The following is an 18,865-nucleotide window of genomic DNA, read 5'->3' as shown; positions in this document are numbered from 1 at the left end:
GAGAAGCAATGTACCAAGAATCGCATCAGCACAACGAAGAGAGTTTCAGAGTCCACAGCACAGAGGAGGTGATCTCTGATCGGTGGGGGAAGGCAGGACGGGTGAGAGACGGGAGACGGAACCACGGGGAGCTGAACCCGAGCAAACGCCATGCCAGCCAAGGAGCTCATTGCACACTCCCTGCCAGAGCACAGGGAACCTGGTGCATGGCTTCCCAAAGCCCCAAGACCAGAAGGAACATCCGTCTGGGAAGTGAGAGCAGGTGTCTGGAGAAGGGAGCAGAGATCAGGGTCCTGAAGGGCAAGAGCCACTGAGTCAGAGTGTTATTTGTCTACGAATCACTTCAGGAGCCCGTCCTGTGCACCAGGCACTGCTCTGAGGATGCTACAAGGGTAACTCAATCCGCACACCTTCCTGCCATGTGTTCTGTTCTATCTTTGGTTTTACAGGTAAGGTGGCTGAAGCACAGAGAGGTTAAACAATTTGCCCAAGGACACAGAGGTAGTAAGTGGTCCTGTCTAGAAGGAAACCCAGCAATCTGGCTCCAGAGTCCGGAAGTCAAAGTCAAGAGAGGACCATGTGTGATGCTCCCAAGGGCAAATGGGGGGGGGATTGAAAGACATCCCTCCTGCAGACACATGGGGTCAGCACAGGGACAGCCGCTCTCAGCGACAGGCAGAGCCTCTCTCTCCGTCTCCCCTGCCTCATGCTAGCAACAGGCACGGTGGTAGGAAAGACCAGGAAAACTGTGTCTAATCAGATGTTCCTCAGGCTTGTCTACACCTTTCAGCAGCTCTTTGCATGGTCCGTGTGGCACGTGTAACGGGTGTCTGTTAACCAAGTCCTCCCCCGTGCCTTTCCAGCAGAACACCAGCGGCAAAGTGGAGTCGGGGCTCTGGTTTAAATCCTGCTGCCCCTTCTGCCTTGATTGAAAAGAAGTGACCATTTTGTTCTGAAGACAGTGGACTGAGCTGCTGGGTAAATGTGATGTCGGGACGAAGTGGGGCATGTGGCGTGATCAGCCGCGTCTGCCGGGTCCCCAGAAGATTCTCACTTGCACAAGCTTTCTTCGTGACTCCCTCCCTGGCCCGACATGGGCCCTGTTAGGTTGGAGGCACTAGGTTTCAGGGCGCGAGGATCCAAGTGTCACTGCTGGGCAGGGAGGTCGGGTTTCCAGGAAGCTGGAAGTTCAGAGGGCTGGAGCTTCTCGTCCCACGGGAGTCGGAGCTCCTCCTGCCTCCTTGGTTAGTGCTTGGATGGGACTAAGGCTTCGTTCCCATTTCCTGAGCTGTGTGTGTGTACAGTCCCTTGGCCTCTCAAGCTTTCATTTCCAGCAGTGTCGGCAAGTAACGACGTTTGTTCTCTGCTTCAGGGGTGCCTTCTAGGATTTTGTGAGGATGAACGCAGTCGCTGCTGTCAAGGGCGAACTTCTGCTCCCACGTACCCCTTACCGCCAGCCAGTTTGCTCTCTGGGGACTGGAGTGCTGAGGGCGATTTTCAGCTCTTTAGTGTAAGTCCAGCAGACGGGCTCTCTGGATCCCCGAACTCACTTTCGGGCTCAAGAGATAAGCAAAGGAAAAGCTGAACGCAATTTTTAATACCACAACCTCAAAACAAAGCATCAGGGCATATGAATCCCAACGTCCTTAGACTCCCAGCCGTATCCTCTGCCTCAGACTCTCAGGGGCTGGTGTGGCTTTAAGTTCAGTGTCACCAGAGGGCTGGGGACGCCCCCTCAGACACCTTCCAAGATCTGCCCTCCAATCATTCACCTGGTCTCTGCTTAAACCGCTCACAGCCCTCTGCGTGCGGTCCTCCACAGGGTAACCGCCTCCTTATGCCCACTTCCTGCTTTGCACCGTTAATGCATCTTTCGCTAATCCTCCTAAAGTCGCCCTCTTCAAGTGTCCAAGAGGTGACCTTCATTCCAGTGGGGACCCCAGGCAGAGACCAAGTCCATCCAGGTCATGCCCTCACCGTTAGGCAAGCTCAGACCATATTCACCTTCAGCCTGAATCTTTATAAACTGATGGGGCCCCCACTAAAGCCCACCCAGAGGTCCTGAGACAGTTGCTGAGACACCGGGGGGAGGAAGCCCAAACACAATGCAAGATGCTTAAGAACCACATTGATCTGTTTCGTAGAATTAGGTCCCCCTATGCACAGCTTTGTGTAAGGACATCCTGCATGAGATTAACCCTGAGAGATCACAGATACACTTAGATTCAGGGACAAACTCTGTGTGTGTGTGTGTGTGTGTGTGTGCGCGCGCGCGCACGTGTGTGTGTACAGGCGTGTGTGAGAAGACAGACGTGCATAAGAATGGAAAACACACGCGGTTCTGCACAGAAAGACCTGGATTCCAGATCTGTGCATTGCTCAAGTGACTCCCTGTGCCCACTTCCCACCTTGTGAAGTTAGCCGTCCTTCTGTGAGTCAGATATCTCCTTTAGGTTTTCAGGCAGTGTCTTTCATTCTAGAGAAACCACCAGCTAACCGTGTCACTCGGGCCATCTCCCTGCATTTCTCTAGCTTCTGTGTCCTGATCTGTAAAGCGGGGCTGAGAGTGTTTACCACGCAGGGCTGCACTGAGGAGTAAATGGACACAAATGTGCTTTTTCAGCTGTAAATCACAGGAGAACGTGCAGACTGAGTGCCTGCGTACGTGGTCACACAGATCCCCGCGAAGCTCCAACAGTTTCTCGGTCACGTCTTGCAAGCTTCAGTGGCAGCGCTGAGCGCTCAGGACAGAGCACCCGTCCTCAGCGAGCTTGGTCCCTGAGTCTTCCAGATCAGAGAGCTGACGTCTGAAGCTAGTGACCTCCTGTCAGGGGCCAGGGATCCTGCCTCTTAAGACGAAGCCAGGAAGGTCCTTCTCCCTCGGTTGTACCCCAAAGGGCCATTTCTCCCAGCAAAGAAACTAGTGGGATTTCAAAATGTAGAACAGATAAACAAGATTACACTGTAGAGCACAGGGAAATATATACAAGATCTTGTGGTGGCTCACAGAGAAAAAATGTGACAATGAATATATATATGTTCACGTATAACTGAAAAATTGTGCTCTACACTGGAATTTGACACAACATTGTAAGATGATTATAAATCAATAAAAAATGTTAAAAAGAAAAAGAAAAGGAAAAGGAAAAAGAAAAAGAAAAAGAAAAGAAAAGAAAAGAAAAAGAAAAGAGAAAAAGAAAAAGGAAAAGGAAAAAGAAAAAAAGAAGAAAAAAAGAAAAGAAACAGAAAAAGAAAAGAAAAAGAAAAAGAAAGAAAAAGAAAAAGAAAGAAAAGGAAAAAGAAAAAGAAACTAGTGGGGGAGAAAAAGGTGTTTGTGTGGGGTAAGGCAGGGACGTTTCCTCATTCCCGAGTTCCCATACCAGTCTTTTTATCCATCATGAGATCCTACCCCTTTTCTATCTCTGTTACCATCATCTGAGGTCTGGTTGGCCCTTTCCCAGAAGCTGGTGGGGTCCTCGAGTGAAAAGACCTGAACAAGTTGCAAAACAAAAATCCGATTAAGCTGCTGGGTGAGAAATGTAATGGTTACAAACAAAGCATGTCAACTCTACAAAATGCTATTTTTTTAAAAATAAGGCGATGGCTCCAGGTTTCCATGTGGAGACGCGGCACGCCAAGACTTTTAAGGGGAAGAGCAACAGTTCTTCCAGGAGGCTGAACTCTTAAAGGGCACCAGGTCGCTCTGGCTTCAGGGGGAGGAAAGCTCTTGGATGTTACAGGTCCTCCGGGGCCTTGAGACGCTGGACATAGAACCAGGCACAACCTCATCCAGACACGGCCCTGTCGTGTTCACACCGCGGATGTCTCCCTCGACAGAGGAGATGCATATAGAGTTCAGAGTGGGGCAGATTATTTGTCAGGTCAGTTCAACAGGGCTCACAGAAGCCCTCATATCAGAGACCTATTAAAGGCAGTATGTAGATGTGAAAAACCGAATGAATAATTAAACACTTTGTATTGAGGCTTCTTGTTCTTCGATGCACCAAGTTTTTTTCCACACGTTAATTTCCATTCGTTTCTGCACTCTTGCTTGGAGCCATGTGTCAAGAATGAACATGATTAGCTCCGTTCTACAGAGGGAAGAAACAGGGCGCAAACTGGGGAGGCAGAGGGCTCATAGGGAACCAGCCGCCCAGGGCCAGACGGTCCAGGGCTTAACCAGAAATTAGGGCTTGAATGGTTCAACCCACAGTAGGTCTGTATGCATTTGCCCAGGGAGAGAAAAACCACCACAAAAATACATTGTGCAAACCAGCGTGAACTAGTTGTGTGACCTCTGAGTGGGGAGCGCAAAGGGACCTGCCACCATACGAGCAGTGAGGGCCTGGTTCCCCCACAAGCAGGAAAGGGTCCTGAGAAGGCGGGCCGCGCTCTCCACCTTCTCTCTGCTCTCTGCACTGCAATTCTTTCTCCTGCAGTTAAGCTCCGAGGTTCTCTCCACCAGCCATGCCTATTGACCTCAAAACTCAATCAAAGCTTCCGTCTCCCAGAAAGCCCGCTTCCATAGAAGAAGAAGAAAGAGGGTTGGCCAGCCGAGAAGCTACCTAAAGCACCTTAAACCAACCCTCCAGGCCTGAGCCGTCCAGCAGAGTAGCCACACCGTGGCTGAGTCCCTGAAACATGCAAACTGAGAGGTGGAAGCTACCCCAGGTTCCTAAGACAAGCAAGGTTGTGAACTATCTCAGCGATCATTTTATACCGATTACACTTTCAGCTGATATTTTGGGTATTTTGTACTGAACAATATGTATTACTAAACTTACTTTCATTTGTTTCTTTGGATTGTTTAAAAATGTAGCTATTGGGAAATGTGAAAGGACACGTGTGGCCTGCATTTGTAGATGCCATTGGACTTCTACTGAATGACACTGCTTTAGGCCCTTCTGCCCAGTCATTGAGAAATCAGTGACTGGATGTCCCCAGGGGGAGCTGACTTGTCTGGGTCAGCCCACTTCATTTACGCAACTCCCTGTGACGTGGACGGAACAGTGGTCTCTCTCTCTGCTCATTGAAAGAGAAAACTGGGCTCAGAGGAACGTGTTTGAGGCCATGGAGCTCCCAGGGGTCAGACCAGGGCTGGGTTTCACATCTCCTCACTTCCAGACCTGAGTTTTTCTCCACCAGATGTGGGATAGCCCTTGCTGCTCAAAGTTCAGCTCTTGACTTCCTCTCTGTAGTCACTTCACAGCAGGGCACAGCCATGAGATGTTCTCTGCAAGGATCATGTATCCCCCATTGCCCTGGGACTCCAGAGCAGCCTAACCTCATGCCTAAGGATGCATGAATTCTCTCCAAATTATAGCATTTTCTTTCTCCTTCCACCAACATACCCCGTCTTACTCCCAAGCTCCCTGACTGAGCACTGAGTAGAGAGAGAAATGAGATTTCCCTCATGTATGCACTGAGATTCTGAGCTGTATGTGGCTGTGGTCTGTGGGTCACTAGCCTGCTGACCTGGGGACATTTTTCCATCAAGGACCTGAACCTTTGCCTGCTCCTTGACCATCTTGATGCTCTGAAAAGAGTACAGGTAATGCCTTCGGTCCCTCCACCTGACCAAGGCGGGGGCAGTTGAGACTCAGACTTCTCAGCAAACTCCAAGGAGCTCTTTGTGAGCTAGACTCTCACACTCAATTATATAAATTCTAGCTGGGCTCCATTCTGGTGGGTCCTACTTCAGTTCTCCAAGTGACCTTAGTTTAATGCCACCGAGACTCACTGTATCCACTCTCTCCTCCAGGACTACCCCTTCCCCACGGGCTGGGACTGGAGGCTGTGACATGCTGATGACCGTTGGTTATTCCCTGCAGGTCACTCCCTGAATTCCTCGCATCAATGTAATACGTGTTCATTGAGTACGTCCAGCGTGCCAAGTGCTGGGACCATAAGCATAAATTAGCCTTGACCTCTGCCCTTGAGCCTCTGATGACCTGTTGGGTGAGTAGACCTGGGATCAGATGCTCATAAGCTTAGAGTGTCTGAGAGTTCTGTACAGGCAGGGAGAAGCACTTTGGGAGTGCACAGTCGGGTGACAGCCGCTCACTCTGCCTGGGGGGGGAGGGGTATCTGGAAGGTGTCACGAAGGAGGTGACTTTGGGCAGGGTCTCCCATCATCCTAGTTTCCTTTCTGTATGTGACTGCTGAGCATGCTTTGGCTCTGAGAATCTCTTAACCAAGAGAAGAGGGCGTCACACACAGGCAAAGCAGGGAGAGGAAAGGCAGCTTTGGGACACTGATGGGTGTGCTTGGATAAAGGCTCTGTGAGAGGGAGACCTTCTGCAGACTGTGTTTCACAGCTGGCATGCTCAGGAATCATCCAACTTTTCCAGCAGGGTGACGGCAACTATGAGGGAAAAAAAAAATATATGGTGGTTTAAAAAAAAAACCAGAGCCAGGGAATCTCTATCCAAACTTCTGTCCTGAAGGCTGGCAGGCAGATACACATCACCCAAAGCTTGACAAACATTTTCTAGAAAGGGAGAGGGTCCGATTCATTTTTCCAGGGCTCAAGTGAGAAAGCAAGCGCCACACAGGCAGCATCATTTGAGAGAACCTACCTGTTTCACACATCCCTTTCTCCCAAGTCACATCCACCTCTCTTTCTTTATGTGAACACATATGCATTCATTACGTGCCCATGTGGGGGACCCAGCACTGTAAGACATGGCTCAGATACAAAGAGGAAGGAGGGTGGGCTCTGCTTCTCAGTTGCTTACAAACCCCCTTAGCTGGCCAGAATCCCTCTCATCAGGGAGGAAAAAAAAGGATAACTTACCCTCAGAAGATCATTTACAGAAAAATCAGGGGAAGAGTAGAATCTCCCTTCTCTTCCCATTGGTGCCTTACACAACAGTTTCACAGAGTGAGGGTCTGAGGACGTGTCGTTTGTGATGGAGAACACTCTAGTGACAATTTCTGCTCGGTCAGAACCAATACAGGACATTAGACAAGGAAGGAGCAGGCCCTAAATGTTGGAGTAGACCCAGGACAGGAGATGGGGAAATCAGGATGAAGTGGGTGTTATCCACTCGCCGAGGGGCAATCTCACAATTGCACCCTGGGTCCTCCCGCTGCAGTCCTGACACAGAGCAGGTAAGGAGGATGCTGCAAACCGTCTCTACAACCCAACGATCCCCAAGTGTATGGTTCTATGTTTATTCAACACATGCTTCTTGAGCACCCAGGATGTGCCCAGTGATGCTGTAGGAGCTGGAAATACAGGGATGAACAAACCAGACAAAAACACCCACCTTTGTGGAGCTTCCATTCTAGTGGGTGGTGGGAGATAATGAACAAATGAACAAGGGGAAACCTTATTGTGGATGAGAGGATGGGAGAAACACATCGTGGGGCAGGTCTGGAGGGACCAGAGGGTGTGGCAAATTTAAATAAAGCAGTAAGGTCAGGCTTTGTCCATTACATGACTTTTTGAAAAATTGAAGTACAGTTGATTTTAAATGCTGTGTTAATTTCTGGTGTACGGCATGGTGATTCAGTTGTATATTTACATAATACAAGGTATCAGATGAGGTGGGATATGAGGAGGTAGGAGAACAAGCCATAGAATGTCCAGGGGAAAGAGACTCCAAGCAGAGGGAGCCACGATGTGAATGAAGCACCAAGGTGTGACCCTAGAGGAAAAGGATCCGAGTTGAAAGCAGCCCCTCTCCAGGTTGGGAGCCTATAATGATGCCCTATGCTCCATAGCAATGAATCTAAGTTGTTCAGCCCAACACCTCGTGTCTTCCAGAGCTACCCAGTCTCACTTGCCCAGCTGCCCACCACCGTCCTGCAGACCCCACCACCCCAGGCTCCCTACCTCTGACACTAAGCTCGTTCCATCTCCAGGTTGGTGTCAGGGCCATTCCAATGCCAGTCATGAAGCATGATCATTTGAAGACAGAACCAGGCTCAGATGTAAGAGGCAAAGACTAGATCGTCAAGAAAGTCTCCTGTAGGAGGAATCCTATCTCAAAAACCGACGTGAGATTAAAGGGTCTGTCTACCTGTTGCCGAAAGATCAGCCCCCGTCCCTGAGGAGCCAAATAACCCAGAGACAAGGGCTCGGAGCTTAGAAGGAAAGAGGCAGCTTTATTTCTTTGCCGGGCAAAGGGGACCCACAGCAGGCTGGTGCCTTCAGAACTGTGAGCCCACCTTGGGGATGGGGTGGGTGGTGATACAGCCATAGCTCAAACAGTAAAGTATCGGTAACAAGCGACAGAATCATTTTCTCATCATCAGAAGACTTAGAACATGATGCCTCCAGGCGACCAGTGCTATAGGGGCCAGCGGTTTTACCTCTTTACCCCGTAGGCACTCAAGGCGGGGTCCCCTTGGTATTTAGCCTACTTGTAAGGCTACGGTCCTGTGACCTTCTCCCTGGAGACTGACTCAGAGACCAAGCAGAATTACAGCTTTTGACTGCCGGAATAAAGTAGAAACAGTACGATCAATAGCTTTAGTTTTAACAATGGGCCTGGAGCTGCGAGTAGCAACCGGGTCAGTCAGGTCAGTGACCGTTTAAAGGGCGAGCAGAAGAATAAGCCATCTCTTAGCCTAAGTGCGGCCATTTTATTAATCCTCCTTCACACCACCCACCGCCAACCCCACTCACCCTGCACCATGCTTCCTCTTGCTCCCTGGGTCCAGGTAGGCCTTACCTGGTTCTACAGAGTCTCCCAGCTTTAGGGCTCTGGTTTCTCAGTCAGGACTAGATCTAGTTCTGCATTTTCTCCCTGTCCTCAGTGACGGTATCATTTCTCCTGTGTCCTTTCTAATCCCAATTCGCTTAACCGGTTCAACATTTTGGTCTTTGTTTCCATTTCCATGACCCATTTTGATTCCTCTTGCTTTCAAGTCTGTACAGTTGGAAGCCACCTGTGAAAGTTAATTCTCCCCGTGCAAGTTTCGCAGGCCATTTCCTCTTTCTCATCTCCACATGCTTCATCAGGTGGAATGAGAGTGTCGGAAGTGAAAATGCTCAAGATCTTTTCCCAACCTGATGTTCTTAGATTTCACATCTAATTTCAGTTTTCACTGGTTTGCTCACACAGCCTTCTGTCTTTCACTCCTCGGTCAATCTTCATGAAGCCTCTGTTCTGCGCTGGGCACTGAGTCGGGTCCTAAATAGAAGAAGACGAACAGGACACAGTCCTTCCTCTAAGAGAGCTCACCAGGCCATTCAGCCACGGACATGACACGGTGGTCTGAGTGCTATGAGAGGAGGGAACCCCTGTTATGGGAAGGGAGGAGCAGGTGTTTGGGTGGACTTCTCCTGCAATGCCTGAGCTGCATCTTTGAGATGACGTAAGAGAGAATTAAGTCAGGGAGTGGAGAGGAGAAGTAGTTCTGGGCAGGAGAGATACTTTGTGCAGATAGACACGAGAGAACATGGGCCACTTAAAGAACCTCCAGTAGAAGAAAAAGGTTGAAGCACAAAGCACATAGCAAGGGCGGACATCCAAGGGGGAGGCAGGGGCCCGATCATGGAGGTCCTTGAATGTCAGTTTAAAGAGTTTGCTTATTAACTTAAAGGGAATGGGGGTCTTTAGGAAGGAATCTAAATGACAAGGGCTTAATTTACAGAATATACAAGCAGCTCTTACCACTCAGTAACAATAACAACAACAAAAAACCCCAAAAAATAAGCAAACAAAAAAACCAAACAACCCAATTAAAAAATGAGCAGAAGACCTAAACAAACATTTTTCCAATGAAGACATACAAATGGTCAATAGGTACATGAAAAAATGTTCAACATCATTAATTATCAGAGAAATGTAAATAAAAATTGCCATGAGATACCACCTCACACTGTTCAGAGCAGCCATCGTTAAAAAATCCACAAACGATAAAAGCTTTAGAGGGTGTGGAGAAAAGGGAGCCCTCCTACACTGCTGGTGGGAATGCAGTTTGGTTCAGCTATTGTGGAGAACAGTACAGAGATTCCTTTAAAACCTGAAAATAGAGTAACCATATGATCCAGCAATCCCACTCTTGGGCATACATCTGGAGGAAAGTCTAATTTGAAAAGACACATGCACCCCAATGTTCATAGCAGCACTATTTACAATAGCCAAGACCAAGACATACGTGGAAACAACCTAAATGTCCATCAGCAGATGATTGAATAAAGAACTTGTGAGATATATATATATATATATCTCACATATACGCACATACACACATACATACATGCAATGGAATACTACTCAGCCATAAAAAGAATAAAATAATGCCATTTGCTGCAACGTAGATGGACCTGGAGATTATCATACTAAATGAAATAAGCCAGAAAGAGAAAGAAAAATATATTATCACTTACATGTGGAATCTAAAAAATGACACAAATGAACTTAATTACCAAACAGTAATTTACAGACACAGACATAGAAAACAAACTTATGGTTACCAGGGGGAGAAGGGAGGTAGGGAGGGACAAAATGGGAGTTTGGGGTTTGCAAATACTAATATATTGAAAATAGATAAACAACAAGGTCCTACTGTGTAGCACAGAGAACTATATTCAATACCTTAATAGCCTATAATGAAAAAGACTATGGAAAGGAATATATGTATATATATGTACAACTGAATCACTATGCTGTTCACCAGAAATTAATACAACATTGTAAATTGACTCTATTTCGATTAAAAACTATAAATAAAAAGAAGCAGGTAGGGGGAGGGTGAGACAGAGGCCGGTCAGGAGACCAGTCAGGAGATTTTTTTAGTTATCCAGGTAAAAGTAATAAAAGCCTGGACAGAGATGAGACCAGGGAATTCGACAGAGGGAGTCACTTGTCGACCTTTTTAAGAGAGAGAATCCCAGCGCGTGGTGACCAGCAGGCTTGGCGGTGATGTAGAAGGAGAAAACAGCTTTCCAGCTAAGTGACTACATCAATAGTTACTGACTTGAAAGAGACAGCCATTGATACAGAATAAAGACAACGATTCAGTGGAAGGAATTGAGTTCAGATTTGTCCGTGTTCAATTTCAGTGCATGTTCCCGCCTGTAAGCCGTCCTGCTTGTTAACCGCATCGTCCCTGACTGGCACCTGAAGGCCACACTCTGGCAACCATCATCATCTCTATCCTGTTAGCATTTAGATACGATGCAGTCTTTTTTTTTTTTTTTTTTTTTTTTTTTACGTTTAATTGCATCTCTCTTTGTTTTGGTCCCACACGGATATCCTCCCCGAATCTTGGGGAGAGCTCACCGTCTGTTTAAGCCCCGATCCTTTACTTCCAGGCGCTCCGTGGTGCCTGGGACGGTGCTCAGCTCAGACGGCAGCGAACGCTTTCTAGTCCCCCGCCTTGTCAGCGCCCCGGGAAGGGCGGGCGTCGGAAAACCTCAGCAGACAACGCGGGCGGGAGGGACAAGGCCCCCTCCTCTCCCGCACTTCAGGAACACACGTCCCCCAGCATGGAGGGCAGAATCGAGCTGCTCATTTCATGGTCCTTCTTTCATGTTGCCGTTTTGAAATTTGATGTGCGAGCGCTCACGGGCTGCAGCAGGCGGTCAATCCAAACGGAAATGTGTGAGGGCCGACGGAGCCAGGAAAGCTTGTTTCTGAGGGTCGGGTTTTTTAGTTTGCTTTTTTTTTCCCCTTATGATTTTTCATGTGCCACACAGAAGTGTCTTTCTCATAACAAGGAGAAAAGTCGTGACGATGAACGGGATAATGAGCGCCACTGTCTTACCTGTACGCACAGGAGTGGCGCCACCTGATGCGAGCGCCTGGGCGGGGCCAGGGCAGCACCTGGGCTGGGCCAGGGCTACGCCGCCGGCCGCGCGGGAGCGACGGGGGAACAGCAGCCGGTCCTCTTACCGCTGCAGCCTGCACGCGGGGATGGGCGGGGACGGAAGGGGAGGGTAACAGACTTAGGGGGCAGGGAGGAAAGCAAGGGAAGAGGAAGGGAAAGAAGGAGCAATCTGGGCGACTAGGAAGGGGGATGTTGGATGGAGCATGCCCCCTCCCCGAGGGAAAGAAGGAAACGTGAATTAACATGCCCTGTGCAAACCGTTCTGTGCAATCCTAAAGTTGCCCAAAACAGCAAGAGCTCTTTCTGACCCCATAGGCCCCCACCTGACCTGCTGAGTCTCCTCTCTGCATAAGCCTTGGTTAGAGTCTTACAGGGTCTTAGGAAGTGTTTAAAGGAGAGGTTTGAATATAATATGAACATCGTATGTATATTATCCATACATCTCAAGCTGGCCTTTCTTCGGAGCAGGACCACCAGTCAACCAGAAGCAACTCGTTTTCTCATCAGCAGATGATCCAAATGTGGGTAGAAGAGAGACAAAAAGCACCCAGGTTCCACCGAAGCCCCATGGATGGGGAAGGCTTGTAGGGGACATAGAAACACACAGAGCTCCTCCCCAAAAGAATGAGCAGCACCTCTCCCATCACCAAACCCAAAACGCTGGTAGTGGAGGGGCAAGGAGGTGACCTGCTCAACACGGCGGTACCCTTCACCCCTGCCGGGTGATAAAGGCATGCGAGTCCTAAGTAGCCAAGTGGGATGGCGCCACTCCTACGAAGGGTCTGGTCCCTCACCTCAGTCCTGTGACGTCACTCTGGCAGGCACCTGTACTTACCTCTGACTTACACAGGAAAGGAACCTGATCTCAGAGCAATGGAGTGGCTTGTCCCAGGGCACAGCACTCGGTGGGAAGACACAGCCAGGATCTGAGCTCCGATCCGTCTGGTTCTGAAAGCCACATTCTTTCCACTTCAGCCACTCACCTTGTAAACCCAGGAGCATCAAAGTGTGGGCCAGGAGGAAAGGAAGCTCATATCGTCAGCACGGTATGGCTTCCTGGGGCATCCTCCTTCCTCAAAGTTTTGAGAACAACAGGAAAAATCAAAACAGGACTTTTTGGGTTAAAGGTATACATCACAGAGCAGAAGGCAAAATTCACCAAAAAGAACCCCAAAAAATCCCTAGGATAAAACACATGGCTTCAAAGAAATTTCACACTGACATCAAGCTGCCGCAGGCAATACCCCCGGACCCCTGGGGCTAGGTGTTCATGCTTCTGCTTTTAGGGCCTTTTCGGAGGAAAACTTGGGGCTCTGTTGCCCTCCATTAGGACGTGAAAAGTTGGGTTTAGGAGAACCACCAGCCTGGGTTTGAATTCTAGTTCTCATTGGCCAGCCACGGGACCTTAAGCATTATTTTTTTTTAAATCTTAGGCAAGTGATTTAACCTTCTTGGGTTTCATTTTCCTCATCAATAAAATTGGGCAAAAATAGCACAACTACATCATACAGTTACTCTGAGGGTTAAGTAAGATTAAGTAAATTAGTATGAGGACATATACATATAAAAAGTGTTTATAAAGGCGCCTGAAACATAGCAAACACAACCTAAGGGCTCCCCTTCTCAGTGTTTACTCTGAGCCTGTTTATTAATTTATAAAGTTGGAAAACTAATACATAGCTTGTAAGAGTGTCGTGAATGTTAAATGAGACATTGCATCCAAAGCACACAGCCTAGTGCCTACCAGATAGCGAGTACTCCGCAAACGGCAGATCTCCTTTTGTTTTTCAACTGAAGTACAGTCCGTCACAGTGTGTCAATCTCTGATACACAGCGTAGTGTCCCAGTCACGCGTATACATACATACATTTGTTTTCATATTCTTTTTCATTAAAAGTTATTACAAGATATTGAATAGAATTCCCTGTACTATACAGAAGAAATTTGGTTTTCATCTATTTTTATACATAGTGGTTAACATTTGCAGATCTCAGACTCTCAAATTTACCCCTTCCCACTCCTTTTTCCCCAGTAACCAGGAAGATTGTTTACTATGTCTGCGAGTCTGGGTAGTTATTCTAATTACTATCACGTCAGTACTGTGATGGCATCGGATCGCCATTCCTGGGGGAGTTCAGGATACAACCCTAATCTGTGGCTGTCAGTTTCATGGATTTTCAACTTGCTTGGTATTTCGCACACTTTCTAAACAGGCATCTCTAGAAGACAGAACTCCTTGGCCCTTTGAACCATAGATTTGAGCCAATTTGGCGTGTCTGAAGCTGTCAGGAGTGTGGTGTTTTCTCTCTGCTGCGATGGAGAAATATCAGACTAGACATGCCTTTAGTCCCCATTCTCCCCATCTTCCAGGGCCTTCCCAACCTCCAACCTCCTCCAGGAAGACTTACAGGATGACCCATGTCACATACAAAACTGTTTAAAGCCATATGGAACCAGGTGCATTTTCTTTGTGTCTGTCTTGTCCTTTCAATTTGGTTGAGAGCTCTCTATGGGAAGAATAGAATTTTCACCTACGGTGTGCAAAGTAAGGACAGAAATCCCCAAACCACGACCTCTTTTTCTGATTGGTCAGTCCAAAGAAGGGGTCCTTTTTTTTTTTTTTGGTGTTTGGGAGTACCATGTTGCCATTTTTCTGGTCCAAGAGGATACCTTCTACTAACGTGCACCCAACATCCTACATGCCAGCAGTGATGACCTCCTGTGCTTTCTCCAGAGTGTGGACAGTGTTGGGACCACCAGTGGTGCTTCATACATATTTGAAGATGGAGCCCATCAGTTCTGAATCTGGGTTTGGGGTTCCTTTAGCATCATCAGAAACCAAGGGAGTAACAGTCTAGAAGCTCACACGATGTCAGGGAGGGAGCAGAGCCTGGATCATCAGACTGGGAAGCTGTACATTTTCCTTTGGGGATGATTACTATGAATGAAACAATAATCTACAACTGAATGTCTGGGGCTTCACCACCTATGGGTATAAGTGGGCAGGTCCTGTCAACAATAATCCCCCAGAGGCCATGGTGATTGGAATCTGACTGCAGGGCATCACCCCATCCTCATGCCCCTGAAAGTCTTCCTGGTTGTACCTGAGACTCCCTAAAGTACCCCTCTGCACAGGAGCTGTTTCAGGCCTCCTGGGGGAGGTGTCTCAATGCCCCTGTGCAGCTGGTGGGAGATACCTGGACCGTCTGCTCCTGCTGGATGCCAGCGCTGCACATGGTCTGGGGAACCAGGTGGACGGTTGGGGGAGGAATGCCTCACACCCGAACCCCAGGCTTCTGAGCAGAACTCTCTGAATCCAGATAAAATCCAGCCTCTTCAGCCTTTGGCTCTAGCTGCCCCCTTCTCCCTTCAGTCAGTCGCTCACATAAACAGGAGGAAAACAGCCCTCTCCCCACTCCTCTTCTCGCTAGGTGTGCCCCGATCTACTCTGGTGCTCCGACACATCCCGGTAACAAGGAGGGATGCAAAAAAGCCAAACCTGGCATCTATAAAAAGAATGCAATTCTTCTCTCAACTGTTTATCAAAAGTCCTAAGACAGAAGAAGCATGCAGAGGGCAGGCTCCCTGGACCCTCCCCTCACTCCTGGCACAAAGGGCCCACGAACAGGGACTCAGCCAGGACACTGGGCTGCCGTTCATTCGTTTAGCCCTTTCCACCCCAGAAAACACGTTCACATCAATTATCTCAATTGACCCTTACAAGAACTTTGTGTTGAGGTCGATGTTTTTATCCTATGCACACCGCTTAGAGGTAGAAAAGAGTATTAGATGAAGGAGGGTGAAGCCGCAGGTGCAAAGGACAGTTCCGAGACAGGAGCTGGACGTGTCAAAGCTTATGCAGAAATACCAAGGGCGTGAAGGGTTTGACCCCGGAGCCAAACATGCATGTGTGTGTGTGTGTGTATTTGTGTGGGCATGTGTCTGTGTGTATATGCACGTGTGTGTGTCCAAGCAGAGGCACTGAGGTCAGGCGGAAGCTCTCTCTTGGAGGTCCCGGCTGGAAATGGAGAAAGTCAATTGCAAGGAATCTGGAGCTGGGTGGTTTCATTGTTCCCTATGTCACAAGGGCCCTTGAAAGCTCCTGGGCTCGGTGCCACTTTCCCCCTGGCCAGGGGACAAGCAATCCTGGCGTGGTTTACCCACCTTCCGGTGAAGGTGCCAGGAACTGTTTCTTTGTTGACCATCTTCCCAGTTTCTGTCCGACAGAGAGGCCAGATGGAGGAGGTCAGTGCAGGGGCAGCCATTCCCTGGGCTGTCCTCCAGGCTGTCAGCCCTAAACGATCCGCACGCAGGAAGCGGTTTAGCTCAGGTGGTGTCATAGGGTGGGGCAAGACGGTGAACAGCGGAAGGGGCGGTGGGGCCGCTCCCCGCCTGTGAGGTGAGTGCCGGCTGCCCCGTGAATGTGGGGAGGAAGGGCTTGAGAGAGCACCTCGGAGAGGCCAGCCAGCAGAGAGGATGCCACGTGCTCCTCAGCCAAGTGTCCCCCCTGCTCCTGAGCCACCCTGGATATCATCTCCCACATCGTTCCTAGGATGGGGAAGAGCCGTCTGATGCCAGATTGCTGACCAGCAGGACCAGCAGCGAGGAGCCAGAAAACAAGTTCTATAGCGAGTGAGGGAATAAGGAAAGAAGCAAGGAAGGGAAGAGGGGATGGCGGGAAATGTCTTGTTCTGTCCAGACCCGTCACCTTTCCTGGCGCTTATTAAGCGCTTAATGAGGGTCAGAATAAAAGGCAGTGACCTGGGGCATCAGGGAAACCACAGCAAGTGAAATTCAGGATACAAATGGGAGGAGAGGGAGGAAGGCAAAGACAGGAGAGAAGAAAGGATGTGCTGAAAATGTTGAAAGGGAAGCAGGGGAGGAGTTGTGGCGGAAGTAAAAAAAAAAAAAAAAGGCACAGACTAGGTGTGTTGCAGGTCTGTAGAGGTGAGCTGATCCAGCTTTACTCTGATGGAGGAAGGTACCACACCCACAGCAGCGAGCACACACAGAACACTTTGTGGTGGAGAGATCACGGGTGTTGGAATTCTGACCAAGCCCCTTAGAGGCAGTGGGACCTTGATCCACTAACCTCCCTGAACCTCAGTTTCCTCAGCCTTCAGATGGAGGTAGAAGGACCCTATTTTCAGATGGATAAAGAAGCTGTGGCATATATATATACACACACATACATATACACACACACACACAATGGAATACTACTCAGCCATAAAAAAGAATAAAATAATGCCATTTGCAGCAACATGGATGAGCCTGGAGATCATCATTCTAAATGAAGTCAGCCACAAAGAGAAAGAAAAATGCCATACGCTATTACTTACACGTGGAATCTTAAAAAAAAGACAAATGAACTTATTTATAAAACAGAAATAATTTCACAGACATAGAGAACAAACTTATGGTTACCTGGGAGGGAAGAGGGTGGGAAGGGATAAACTGGGAGTTCGAGATTTGCAGATACTAACTAATGTATATAAAATAGGTAAACAAGTTCATATGGTGTAGCCCAGGGAACTGCATTCAGTATCCTGAAGTCACCTATGACGGAAAAGAATATGAAAATGAATACGTGTATGTTCCCGTGTGACTGAAGCCTTGTGCTGTACACCAGAAACTGACACATTGTAAACTGACTCTTCTTCAATAAAATATATTACAAAAAAGCAACGCTTGGTCCATAGTATGTATGATATGTATTTGTTAAATGGTTTAAAAATAAATTAATGTAAAAAGTCCCCGTCAGGCAGCAAGCACTCAACATAAAGGGGTGATGTCTGAGCTCAGCAGGCTATGATGAAGCTGAGTCCAGAAACCTGCCACCCTTGGACCAGGACTCCACCTTTCTGTGTTGTCCCCTCTCTTGGGGAGGGTATAGGGGTGAGGGTGGGATTCTGGGGTGAGGCAGGTACAGGGTTTTTATCGCTTTGGTCAGTTGTCAGAGTGCAGTCAGTTACCTTCTGGGGCCCTGGGGTTCTCCCGCACACTCAGGACCTCGGTGCTCCCCTCCCCTGTCTCCCCTAGACCCTGTAGCCACTCCCCACCCAATTTTCCTTCTGAGGACAGACAGGGCCTGGTCCTTCCCATCCCTCCAGCAGAAGGCGAGACAGCCCCCACGCCCCATGCTCTCCCTCTTTCTAATCTAATTTATGCATAGCGTTTCTCATGTATTTTGCAAAACATAAAAAAAAAAAAAACCCTTAAAACTAAGAGGCTGTTTTCTATTCCGGAGGTGGCTGGCTCGCGCGCTCCCGTGCATATATTTGAAGAAGTTTGATTCAGTGTAGCTGACACAGAAGCCACTTAGTAGTTTCTCCTACATCATCCTGCGTTAATACTCCTGACAGGCTGCAGGAGGCCTTGTAGCAATTTTTCTATTTCAGCTTTTTTCCCCCTCCCTGCCTCCTGCCTCCTCCGCCTCCCCCTCCCTCCCGTGCTCCCAAGCCCCTGCTGGAAAATCTGCTTCAGCTCCAAAACTGACCAAACCTTTGCAATTTGTATCCATCGCATCTTAAAACCAAATTGAAAGGCGGGGCGAGCAGCAGCAGCAGCAGCTGTAAATGGGAACGGGGCAGCTCCGCCCGGAAGGGCTGGGTTCGGCTTGTGCTGGCTGTCGGGGAAGGTAACTGTTGCGGAAAGATAAGGGATTCGCCTGCTCCCCTCCCCTCGCTGGGGAGGCTGGGACTCTGAGGGGCTGCCGCAGCCCCAGGCGGTCTCTGCCGTTTACCTGTTTAAGTTTCCTGCGGAGCTGGTCGGGCTTTTGTGTCCTGCGTGGGGGCGGAGCACGATTTGCAAAACCTCAGCATCTCAGATCCCCGCGGACCCTGGGCCCCGGGGGAGAGGGCTGAACTGTGCCAAACACACCTCTGCTCTTCCCTTGCACCTCTCTTTGTCTCCCTGTCTCTGTCTCTGTCCTGTGTCTCTCTGTCTCTCTCACATTCACACACACACACACTCACACACAAAACCAAGCCTCGTGCAGGGGCCCTGATGCACACTTTTGCCTTCACCAGCCCCTCCTCCTTCACCCCTGTCATTCACCCCCTGCCCTTTCCCAGGG

This window comes from Camelus ferus, chromosome 31 (genome assembly GCF_009834535.1).
Source record: "Camelus ferus isolate YT-003-E chromosome 31, BCGSAC_Cfer_1.0, whole genome shotgun sequence".
NCBI classification, from domain to species: Eukaryota; Metazoa; Chordata; class Mammalia; order Artiodactyla; family Camelidae; genus Camelus; species Camelus ferus.
Note: the sequence above shows the minus strand (reverse complement) of the source record.